At 39.4% G+C, this 13,018-nt stretch overlaps 1 protein-coding gene across 1 annotated transcript in view; it reads left to right on the forward strand.

Annotated features, from left to right (window-relative positions):
- Nucleotides 1-891: 891 nt before the first annotated feature.
- LOC122776947 (protein kinase C and casein kinase substrate in neurons protein 1-like) overlaps nt 892-13,018 on the forward strand; it is a 30,540-nt gene continuing 18,413 nt past the window's right edge. The window contains exons 1-2 of the mRNA XM_044037783.1: nt 892-1,050; nt 7,837-7,908. The gene's annotated coding sequence lies outside the window, so the exon portion shown is untranslated. The remainder of the gene's footprint in view (nt 1,051-7,836; nt 7,909-13,018) is intronic.

The following is a 13,018-nucleotide window of genomic DNA, read 5'->3' on the forward strand; positions in this document are numbered from 1 at the left end:
CCTGCAATGGATTGGCGAACTGTCCAGGGTATGACCCCGCCTATCGGAAATCATATAAGACAATCCATCATCCATGATAAACAGCTGATTCTGTTCTAATCATGTTCTAGTGCACATTTAGTATTGAAATGTAAATTCAACACAATACATATTTGACGACGTTTTAGAGGAAGCTGAGCTTTTCTTGTTGTCTTAGCGCAATCGGGTGGAGTGGCTCAGTGGTTAAGACCGGTACCCTGTGTGCAAAAGACATCATGGTCACAAGTTCAACTCCACCCCTGGCTGATTGTGCTCAATTCCCTTGTAAGTCGCTTTGGATAAAAGCATCTGCTAAATGACATGTAATGTAATGTAATGTCACTGCTCCATCGTACTTTGGCAAACTAGGGGCCCCTTAAAAGCATCTTGAATAGGGGCCCCATTAAAGCTAGAAACGGCCCTGATACTCCAACACAAAGCGACAGATAATGTAATGCAATGTGCCTGTGATTGACAAGAAAAAGGGGACGCCCCCTTTTCCTGCCACTCTCTCCTTATTGGTTGGAAAGTGGAAGTCACATTTGGGTCTCCCCTATTACAAAAGCCTACAAAAAATATTTACTTTCTTTTAATTGCGCTGATCTATGTAGAAAATCAATTCCCCACAAACTAAGATACACACACTCTGATGCTGATGAAAAGGAAATTCTCTCCCACCTGCGCATACAGATGCATCTTATAAAGCTTCTCTAAAACCCTTAATGTTAATATCATTTAAAAAGTAGAGTGTCCTATCCTCAGAAGATCATCCCTTTTTTGCCCCCTCCTACATCTCACTCCTGTCGCCAATTGTAAGGAAATAGCTGGGCCATCCCCCTGTCGCGCGCCTGTGCCGTGGAGCTCCCCCTTGCTGCGTGCATCGTGATCGAGCGGATGCAGAGTCTTGCAGAGAGAACGCAGGGTCACCTTCTGTCACTGCAAGGGGAAATACATACTGAATTATTTGCAGCGCAGACTCCTGTGTAGTAGTGAACCTCAGCAGCAGCAGCAGCAGCAGCAGCTTCATCTCTGGTAAGTCCTTGTGTGCTGATGCCACATCAGAGAAGCTGTGCATCTTTTTCAGCAAAGGGCGACTTCATTGGGATGCAGGAACCTCGCATCATCATTTCCCCATCGTTTGCGTAAAACACTCACCTTCTTCTGCTGCGCTGCAACTTCTCCATTAGAACCTTTGTGGTAATTTTGAACCCTGCATGCGTCATTGTGTGATGGTGTGCGGTTGTTTGCGTGTGCAAGGGTGAAGAGGGACCATGTCGCTTGCATCATCTTGGATTCATATCGCAGTATCAACATTGTTGAGCCGTTGATTCCGCAGATGTAGGCTGCTGTTGTTGTTGTTGTCGTCGTTGTCAGGATGAGCAAATTTGACCTCAGCGTTCAAATGCTGTGTGTGTGCGTGTGCGCGCGCGCACATAAACATCCAACATAGACATTGTGGTTTTATGTTGTTGCCATATTAAGTGCATGATAGTAGATGATGTTCACTGTCGTGCGCAAAATGGGCAAAAACAACACTATTAATAATATGAATTATGCGGGTGCTTTTTTGGTTTTGGTGCAAACAGGAGTGCGGGATCTTCCTCTTGTGTGTATGTGAGGGTTTGTTGGTGAAATGGACGCGGATGTTAATGAGAGCACTCAGCTCTGACGTTATGTAATTGGTTGTCACAGCACAGCGATGAACCACCTCTAGCGTCATTGCTGTGTTGTTTTTGTTTTTTTCTTCTTCCTTCCTTCCTTCCTTCCTTTCTTCCTTCTTTCCTTTCTCTCTGATGAACCAAGCAAGAGTATAGGAGCATCCTGCTCTTCGACGTGACATTAGGTGCATCATGATGTGAGAGTCTCTTTTAAACCATTCATTAAATCTGCTCGAGAGCTGAAATGCATCCAGGCTGAAGAAAGTGTTTCATCGTGAAGCACAATTCTACTCTGGCAGCAGAGATGATGATGACGATGGTGGTGGTGATGATGATGGTGGAGGCTTGGTCTCTCTCTAAACCATTCAGCTCAACACAACATTAAAGGGCTGTTGCGTGTGTGTGTGTGTTTTTATACGAACAAAACCTTGTTTCCTTCCTGTGTTAATGATGCCATGTCTTGTGCTGGAGCTGTCCGTGGTGCTGAATCCACTCTCTCAGCACCCAAGGTGCCCCCAAGAGAGGAGATGATGACACAGTCAGAGGGTGGATGCAGGGTAATTTAATTGGGTTGTGGAGTTAAAGAGAACTTGCTATGCATTTGTGGACACTTCACTCTGTCAAAGAAGGGACAGGAAGTGCCTCTGCGACGTGTAGTTACTGTAACCCTGTAGTGTGAGAATTATTGGCCAAATGCAAAGATCTCCCCTGCAGCTTTATCCCCAGACAAGTCCTCAGGAAGGCGTATGAGATTATTAACGATCCATCCAAGTCGTGCTGCACTTTAGACTGGCTGTGTGTAACATAAGTGAGATTAGTGAACATTAACAGTTAGTTCATTCGATGAGTTGCCATCCTTGAATAGACATCGTTTAATTCTTGTTGCGTTTGTCTTTTTGCATTTCAAGATTCTAGATGTGTCTGTGGAGGAGTTTGTTTGTCTGCAGACCCACTCACCCTTGCACAGTCAGAATTCACCTTTTTGTCATAACATTCTTGATAATAATCACAGTAGTTCATCCATGCATCAATATAATCCCTCTTATTCACTTAAAGGATATTTTTTTTCTCCCTCACATTGAGTACCACAGATCTAGAGTGGCATATTTAGGCCTACATTTAAGATAACATCTCAGGCCTTATATTTAAGGATTATTATTTGGTACTGTCTCAAATGTTGCACCAAATACAGGAAACTAAACTTACGCTCACTTTACTTTATCGGTTTGAAGTCAATATGATGCTCTTCAATTCAAGACTAATCATTTTTTGCTATCAACAGTATTATTATCAAAATAATTGCAGAGCTGATTTTAGTCTTTAAACTTTGATCACATTTATTTGACCCTTTTGAGTCTGTGTCTCTTTGTATCCTTGAGAGATAAAGAGCTATTTTATTGACAAAGCCTTCACCCTCTCTCTTCTGAGACTGGTTAGGAGATTGGTCTAATTGTCTTAGACCACAAGTGCGTCCTCTCTCTGACTTTCTGTGGTGCTAATAGTGATTTTTGCTACATATAACAAAGAAATCATTAAAATGTAGTCCTTTTTGGTTTGTGGAACATCATCATTTCCAGGTTTGGGAAACACGGATCAACATTTTCTTACATTTAACATCGTTAGTTGACGCTATAATCAGTTTGGTTTATTTTTGACCATGTCCATAGCAATGATGAGATGTAAAGAGAGACCTGGAGTTCAAGCTACTGCCATTTATTCTGTTCAATGTCATATAAAATAAGTGCAGTTTCCTTATAGTCAATCTGAACATTTATAAATAAATGCATTCATACCACAGCCACCGAGATCATTTTAGGTATAATTATGAATCTCTTGGTTACAGATTTTGTTATTTTAAATCATATTTAAATGCATGGTGCAGCATACATACAGTACAACCTCTCAGCATGTCCCACATGGACAGAATGTGGTGTTTCCTCGTGTTGTTGACCTGCGTGCGTGTTGCCGTCAGCCATGCAGTTGTGGTCAGGCGCTGAGATATTACGTGTAAGGGAGAGACGTGAAATGGTGGGTCTGCTGTGCTTTCTGTTGAAAGGGTTAAAGGCGGCTGTTCCTCTGTTGAAAGAGGACATAGTGGTGTCTGACAATGTGTGAAAAAAGAGGCAGTGTAAGAACAGAGAGTGTCTGAAGGGCAGCCAGAGTGTTGGGTATCTCTCCGTGCAGGGGAGAACATACAAACACAGGGGAAGACGCGTGCTTGGCGGAAGATTTATGCCATTAGAAATGTATTTAAATAAAAAAAAATAAAAAAACATAACACAAAGAATTAATTTAGTTTTCCACTCTCTGAATCTATTTATTTACTCAGAGAAATAAACAAAGATGCTGTTAATATTCAATTTCCTAGAAGCGATCTGGCCGGATAGGATATTAATACTGTGTAAGTGTATGTACACTCAGAGCATCATTAGTGCGTGATGATTCTCCACATTTCTACTATTTCTACAACAAATGTGTGATCTCTTTGTCGAACATTATGACTGAGATTGGTGTCACCTGGTGCCTTTCAATGCAGCGTCACCACAGCATGTCAGTGTTTGTCTCTTCTGAATGATCACCGTGTGTCTGCAGTAGGACTGTGTGTGGACCAAGTGTCAAACAAACCTATCTTTGTGAGGACATTTTGACCTTGTGGGGACATTTTGACTGGTCCACATGACTTTAAGTGGCTTTTTGGGGATTAAGACCTGGTTTTAGGTTTTAGTTGTGACTCAAAATGGAGTCCCAGTGTGTCATAATAATAGATACTCACATCACACATCCTCATTATCATCAGTGGGGTTTTGTTGGTGTAACGATTCATGACATCACCTGTGAACGCACCGTGGCTGTAGACACTGGAGGGTGTGTTTCCTCATGGACAAATTCAGAGAGACAGTAGGAGACGAAGAGAAGACAAATGACTGTCTCGCGGCTACATGTTTCTATTTAAACAATCCAGTGGTCAGTGTGGTTGCAGCTTGTTGCATAACCACGATATTAACCATCAATTTATTATGTTTCCATTTCATAAATTGCCCTTATCAATGATGTTTATCCCAGTTTCTCCAGAGACTAAACTAAACTAAAGTCTGCAATTTGCTTAAAAATGATCTAGGCACGTTATCAACAACTGATTAAACTACTGTGGAGTCGTTCGTCAATTCATCTCGATTAGAAACTGCGGCGAGCCGTGAAAACTATGACAGACACTTGCTGGGATTTCTTCACCGGGAGTCTCTGCATCCGTTTGAGCTATAATAGTTCTGAAGGGAGCGCAAACCCAACATGACTCAACATTTTTAAACATGAATTCATGCCAGATTCAGTGCATCCCATTCATTCGGTCCGATGGTGCCCACATCTCAGGTTGCTTCAGTCCACAAGTGGGCAGCTTCGTCATGAGTGGAAGAAAGATCCAGTCATTCTCTGTGTGTGTGTGTGGAGAATAAAGAAGGAAAGAAATATGTGGACGGAATTACTCTGGGCATTAAAGCTGCGAATGAAGTTATTGTATTCCTTCCAACATCTGTAAACTCACAGATGTTCAGTGAACAGTGGCATAAAAAGTTGGAACAAGTTAATATTTGGTATATTTTATTTTTTTATTTAACCTTTATTTAAGCAGGAAAATCCCATCAAGGTTAAGGACCTCTTTTTCAAGGGAGTCCTGGCCAAGGTAGGCAAAATATTGCTTATTCTTATTTAAGCAATAGATGAAGCTGTAATCCACGTGTTTCCTGGATTTTAACATTGAGTCTTGGCTTATTTTCCTTTTTTTTTAATATTCTGTCATTTTTCACTCTACTGCCTTAGTTATTTTCAGTTTCAGGACTTTTACATATTGTGTGTGCAGCAGGGCTCACTCATGAGCTTAGGACCTCAAAGTCATCTGAAAACAAAAGTCCTGAATCCAAATCTTTGAATCATTATTGTCACTTTAATTCACTATTTTTTGCTACTTGCTGTTGTTTGTTTCTAATGTTGTTTAGACTTAGATCTTCTTTACTTAGTATGTACTGTACATATGTGTATATATATATATATATGTATATATATCCAAACCTTTGAATCATTATTGTATCTTTTTAATTGAAATAAAAATCATCACAAATTAAATATGGTGTTGGTCAAATGACTATTTTCGCTGGTGCCTGTTCTTTCGTCTCATTCTAGTAACCAATCAAAATGTATTAAAGAGCTCATTCTTTTCCCAAAATTAGAACTTAAATGATATTCATGAAGAATGGCTACAACACATGTAAAACATGGTCAAATAGAGTTCATTCATGTTTTCACCTCGGATAAAAGATGTAACCGCCTGCTTGAACATAATGTTTCAGCACATTTGGAGTCCCTATATTTCCATGAGACGAGTGTCGAACCTAAATGCAACCAGGCCATAAATGGGCTGCTACTTCTTATCTGAGGTTTATTATCTGTGATTTTGACATGAGCACCCAACGCCACCTCCGTCCCTAATAGCAGAAATATAGCAGTCAAAGTCTTGTTTAGTCGTGTGGGTGAGCAGTGTGTGTTAAATTAAGTGTGGGCTGCACGTTGTTAAAATGTGGTTAAAAATCTGTTAGTGACGGCAGGAAAAACAGCTCAAAGTTGGTCTAGAATGTATATATTATTGTTTTATCTCTCCATGTAGACAATTGTGCATGAGCTTTCTTTACTGTATATGAACCACATCAAGGCTCAAGCTGATCAAATATCACTATCTTTTGATAGTTAACATTTTTTACTAATTTCTCAGCCTAATAAGTGTTTTCACTTATTTTCAGCCACGATAACCGTTGGATATTTCATGTTAAAATTGTATATTCAGTGGTGAATAAAACTCTTCCTGTTTGTCAGACATTCTTTAAACTGAGAGAAGGAAATTATAATTTTTACGAGGAGTATTTATGTTTAAACCTAGCAAAGTGGGAAGAAATATTACATCCACTGTGTCAGTTTTGGGGGTAAAGTTATGGAATGCATGCTTGTGTAAAACTCTTTTGTGGTTCAAAAAAAGGATTGAAATGTAAAATAATTACAGCACTTACACTGTGAAGTGACAGTCCAGTATTATAATCTAAAATTGGTGTGTCAAACTCATTTTAGTTTAGGGGTCACATGCAGCGCAATTTGATCTCAAGTGAGCCAGACCAGTGAAATAATAGCATAATAACCTATAAACAACAAGATCTCCAAATGATTCCCTTTGTTTTACATTGCATGAAGTGTCTTTTTACAAAACGTATTATGAACAACCTGAAATTTCTAGAGAAAATTTCCACGATATTGTGCAAAATTTTGCCATTTACACATGTGCATAACTTACTGTCACGAAGCGTCAGCTCTGTTTGTGTTTTTGTCTTGTTTAGTTCAGTTATTGTGTTAGTTTAGGGTTAAAATCACGTTAAGTTCATGTCACTTTTGGTGTGGGTTCGATTTTCACTTCCCCTTTTATTTTGGTAAATGTCATGTCTTCCTGTCACGTCTCCGTTGTCTTGACACATCTTCCCTCATTCCCTCATGCACTTCACCTGGTGATCCTTTAGTAATCACTCGCACCTGCCCTTGATGCCCTCTCCCCTAATAGAGTGTCCCCAGTTCCCTTGTCATTTGCCAGTGCGTCATTTATGCTTTTGAGAGAACACGTCAGAGTCCAAGCCTGTTTCGACAAGTCTAGTTAAGTTTTTACCAAGAGAAAATAAAGACACTTGAAGTCATTGATCGTCCCTCCTCTCTTGTGCGTTTGGAAGGGCAGAGAGAGAGAGAGAGAGATGGATTCACCGTTCCTAACACTTACAGATCACAGTGGATCTACAAAGGCACCAAACATTTAGTCACAGGTATCTGAAACTGACAAATGTAGTTTTTCACATTATGAGCAGACTGTAATCATAAGGTGATAACAAATTGGGTGGGCCGGTTCTGGTCCGCGGACCATATGTTTGACACCCCTGATATCAAGCGTAAAGTTGTTGTTGCTGTTTATTTTCTCGAATTGTACACGATGGGTAAAAAGAAGCCACGCTTCCGCTCATTACTTTTTCAGTTATTGGCACGTTTGTGTTCAATGATCTCACAATAAAGATATTCATTCATTCATTCATTCAAGTTTAATATGATTTAACTCTCTCCCTCTCGTGTTTTCTTTCCACAGGTGATCTCCTGCAGGGGACCAACAGCTCTGTCTAGGGTTTATGGTAACCTGACCTCCCGTTTGGCGGAGAAGGTGAGTCGCACGGGTTTGTGTTGCCTCACCTTGAAAAATCTACCTGTTCCCGCCATCGTCAGTTCACCTGACGCCGCGCGGGCAGATGCAAATGCTTTTAAGAGAATAATGTTTTATACCAAGTACATCACTTGAGGTAATTAATAGCTCTTTACCAACGATGTTAATATTTCATGAGGGTGCCCCACACTGACCGAGGGCCTACTAAAAGGAGGTTGTTGCATATTTGAGACCTGTATTTCATATTGATCTTCACGTGGTCGTCTATGTGCAGGTCTGTATCTAAGGTTACAGTCATACTGGAAGGTTTTGTTTCAGCTTTCTGCATTAGCCAGTTAGTTGTATTCCCCTAATGGGATAACGTATTTTGACTATAAATATTCTCAAATGTTGTTTTTTTTTCTTCTTTTTCAAGGATATTACTTCAGCGTTTTGTCTCAGTAGTTGCCGCGGTGTCACATTGAAGAATGATAACACCCGGGGGGGGGGTTATTGATTTCCTTGTTTGATCTCTTTCTTTTCTGTGCATTATGACAGAACCTCGATGCAGCAGAGAGGTGTAAAGTATCTAGGCCAGGGAGTGAGCAGTGAGGTCTGAGAAAGACTCATCAGAAAATTATGGCCCACTTTAGTGCGGCTTCTCCGAGTAATATAGCTTATATATACAGTATGTGTATATAAGCTATATACATCTACATGCTACACCGTCACAGCACAGGAACGCGGAACAAACACGGATTCACGAGCACTGCGCAGCATCGGTAACTTTCGGTTCTTTTTGGTAACGCTAACTTTTCTGGCGACTTGACAACGTGTTGCCGAAAAACAACGAATACTCTGTGAAGTGTCAAGAGTGTCAAGAGGGGTTCGTGCATCAGGGGAGGGGGTGCAGATGGCAGTTTGACTGATGCATCACGATCCAATTAATTAATTCAGACAGTTCATTATGATTGGACAGTGTTTTTACAGGCCTGTCAACTCCACAGCTAATTGAATTCTTTTTTTTTTCTGTGACAATTACATTACATTACATTACATGTCATTTAGCAGACGCTTTTATCCAAAGCGACTTACAATGGAATCAAGTACAATTAGCCAGGGGTGGAATCGAACTTGCGACCATGATGTCTTTGGTACACAAGGTAGGGTCTTAACCACTGAGCCACTCCACCCCCCCAATTAGTTACAGTTGGGCTGTGAGGAGGATTTTTTTAACAAATAAATAATACAAAAAAGTGCCTATTGTCAGTGACCAGTTATGTTATGGTGTCTCCAATTTACATGTAATGTCTGTACTGCACTGTAATGAAATTATATGCAGTATTTTCAACAAAAATAATGTATAAAATAAAAATGAAATACATGAAACAGGTCATCAAAACCTGTAATGACTAATAGTTGCGTTCATAACAAATTTCAATTATGCCATTTATTTTTTATAAAAAGGCAAATGTTGCCGTAAGTGACAGCAAATAACATAAATAACAGCATAACACTTGTGTATCTGAGCTCAGTGGCACTCTGTAAGGTAATAATGTAACTTGATCATTTAAATGTTTTAGTTCTCGTTCTTTCTAATTCATTAAAGTCAAATTTAGAGTTGTTAACACTTTCCTGCCTCCTCGTTTTTTTTCCTTGAGGATGGTTGAGCCAGTACATTCATTTACACCACACACTTATTTATTTCATTCCCTACTTTATTTAGCAACAAGCACTGAATTTGGCTCGTGGTTCCTTCTTCACATCCATCAGACTGTGAGCCAAGTTGGCAATGTTGAGTTTTAAAGAGAGCGCAAGTAAATATCGTCGGTATATGCCAATTCAAAGTGATGTAGAAGTATGAATGCAAATGAAAGTTACAGTGATATTTTCAAGTGAGCTATTTCTTGCAGTGGGTTCAAAATGTTTGCTATAAATCAACTTTCTCTGAAAAAAACCAAACCCTGCAGCTTTTAGTCTCAGGTCTTTAGTCTCCGCCTCTGTCACTTATCACAGTAGAGTCAGTCAGTCACTCTTCCTGAATGGTATTAGAGGTGGGTATAAATAGGGATGTAAGGTGATTATGGTCTGGATATTGTGTCGACGTCTTGGTGAACACAAGCACCTGACAAAAAATAACGTCTAACTCCTCATCAGCTTATGAGAGACGTTATTCATTTCTTAGGTACATGAAATTGAGTGAACAATTATGGATAAAAAGTATAAGAAATAGATCCAGAATCTGCATACATACATCAGGGCTGTCGCTGCAATTACAAACATTTTTATGGTTTCTAATGTCGTCCTACAAACATATTTCAACATGTATTTGGAATTGTGTAAATCAAGATTCAAGAGTCGTATTTGTCACATGCACCCTTACACTCATGGGGGGATATAAAGGGGAAAAGGGAAATATATATTTAGAAGCTATATTGAATACTCTAGTATGTACAGACTATAAATACAGTATGTAAGCATATATATATATATATATATATATATATAAATACTAAGTAAAGAAGATCTAAGTCTAAACAACATTATAAACAAACAGCAAGTAGCAAAAAAAAGTGAATTTAAGTGACAAATGATGGAGTTTTGGCAGCAGTAGTACTCAAATTGACATTGTGCTATTTGTATTGATTATTGTCCATATGGTTATTCAGATTCAGCGGTATGCACATAAAAACAGGCTTCACCTCCTGTTCGGTGGATATTTTATTTTTTTATGGTAATATAGCAAGATTTAGTTGGGTACATTTTTGATGTCTTCCATAATAATAATGTATATCCATGTAGAAAACAAACCCCCGTCCCTGAGTGAAAATCATTTGTAGCACAGTCACCCTCTCTTTAACTCCACCTCCTACTCTCCCTGATACACACACAGCCCATCAGTATTCAGTACAGCATCAGGCAGCATGATGGTAAGGAGGTGGAAGGCTGTTGTGTTACTTAGATCGACTGTTGCCTTGCTGGTTCTCGCCCTCCCTCTGCTCCTGTTTCTGCCTGGACGGTAAGAAAATGTGGAGTGGAACCAGAACCAGATCCTCCGTTCACCATCGTGCTGCTCTATCTCACAGCCACTGCTGCATTTCTGCAGTTCATTATTTCATAACCACACCATCACAATATGTCTGTCTCCCCCTCCTCCGCTCAGCACTGCCTCTCCCTGTCCATCTCTCTCTCTCTCTCTCTCTGTCCTTCCCCTGCAGTTTTTTTTTCCTGTCTTCACCACACTGTCACCAGGAGGCTTGTGGCAAGAGGCTTGATAGTTACATAACCACTGCAGCAGTGATCGGGACACAGTGTTAAATCACAACTCAACTGTGTGTGTCTGTGTGTGTGTGTGTGTGTGTGTGTGTGTGTGTGTGTGTGTGTGTGTGTTTGTGTGTGTGTGAGTGTGTGTGCGGGCGCGCGCGCTATTAATGCTGCCTATTGTGAAATTGACGTTTGTGTGGGGATGAATATGACCGGCCTTTGTTTCTCACTGCCTCACACTGTTAATCTGTTCTGGAGCACCGAATGTGTTGTATCTCCATTCAGATGTGAAGCTGTATAAGAGCTAATCATGGCAACTTAATATATATAATATATGATATATATATACATATATATACATATACATACATATACACATATACATACATATACAGTACTGTGTAAAAGTTTTAGGCACCACCAGCTCTGTTGATTTTTCTGTCTGTCAAATTCTGTGATCAGTGGAATTTGGAATGAAGTGATGCGATATATATATATATATATATATATATATTTTTTTTTTTATTATTTTTTTCATGCAGCCGTTCTGTGATGACTCCATGTTGAGGAGGTACTATAGTAAAGGAAAACCATACTAAACCGTGTAGAGTTGAGCCGAGGTGAGGTGAGGTGTGCTGGGACTATGTAGTAGAAAAGCTGATATGCTCCCAAGAGCAAAGCTGACATTCACTCATCTTCTACCACTTTATCCTCCACATGTGGAGGATAAATAATTCTACAGTATATCCTATAATGTTTATATGTAATGTATATGTATAATAATTAACCATTAGAACACAGAGCATTCAGGCTGCTTTTTTCCATTACTATGTTTAAACGTATATACAGAGGTTATAAGAATATATGTGCAATATAGAGTGACTTATATCCTTTTTTCTTTAGCAGAACCTATAGGCAATCTGGTCACTCCTCATTTTCACCAACTATATAAACACACCTGAGCAAAAAGTACTCAAAATGTTTAAAATCGGTTTGAATTTGGGAAATTTGGAAATCTGTCACTGGCTCATTTTTATGAACAAAACAAACAGCTTTATAATGTGGGATCTGCACAATTATCGCTACTCTCATTTTGTTTTTTGAATGCAATGTAACATTAATCCTAACTTTAAAGCCTGAAGATGTGACCTATAAACACACACTGCAGGATGTCCATATAATAAGGAGTGGCACAGATCCATGCCACGTGGGCACAAAGGGTTAAAACATTTCATGTCTGCAGGTTTGATCGTACAAATTATTAATCAAAGTGGTGTTTTGACTTGGTAATGAGAGCAAGTTGTTCACATGAATCCTCCGGAGACTATGAATACAAAGAGTTTAGTGGCAATCCGTCCAGTATTTGATGATTTATTTCAGTATTACTGACTCCACAGTGAGTGCCCATTAGAAAGAAACTGAAATAATTCATGCTGCTGAATTAGGGTCATCATTTCTACTAAACTCAGTCCTTAATTAGCAGTGCAGGTGATTATGACTAGGGACTTTTTTCTCACCATAATGTTCAGCAAAACATTCATATACTGCCATCTATGATTTAAATCAATGAAGCCATTATGTGCAGGAATATTGTAATGTTTGTAGCTTGTTGTTGTTGTTGTTTTTTTTAAGCAGATACAGTTTTGATAGGTATTGAATGATATAATCAGAGAAATGCTGCAGTTCCTCAGTAGCATATTAACCAGTGACAGTGACACTTTACCAATATCACAAGGTTAATTGGTAACAGTCACAGGATGGTCACTTTAGGTTTAGTCTGTTATGACAGCATACATGTGTAGTTTAGACCATTTGCAGTCAAATTTCTCAGTGACATTGTGTCGTTACTTTACTCACATCGCAGTAA

The sequence above is a fragment of the Solea senegalensis genome, linkage group LG11, assembly GCF_019176455.1.
Source record: "Solea senegalensis isolate Sse05_10M linkage group LG11, IFAPA_SoseM_1, whole genome shotgun sequence".
Classification (NCBI taxonomy): domain Eukaryota; kingdom Metazoa; phylum Chordata; class Actinopteri; order Pleuronectiformes; family Soleidae; genus Solea; species Solea senegalensis.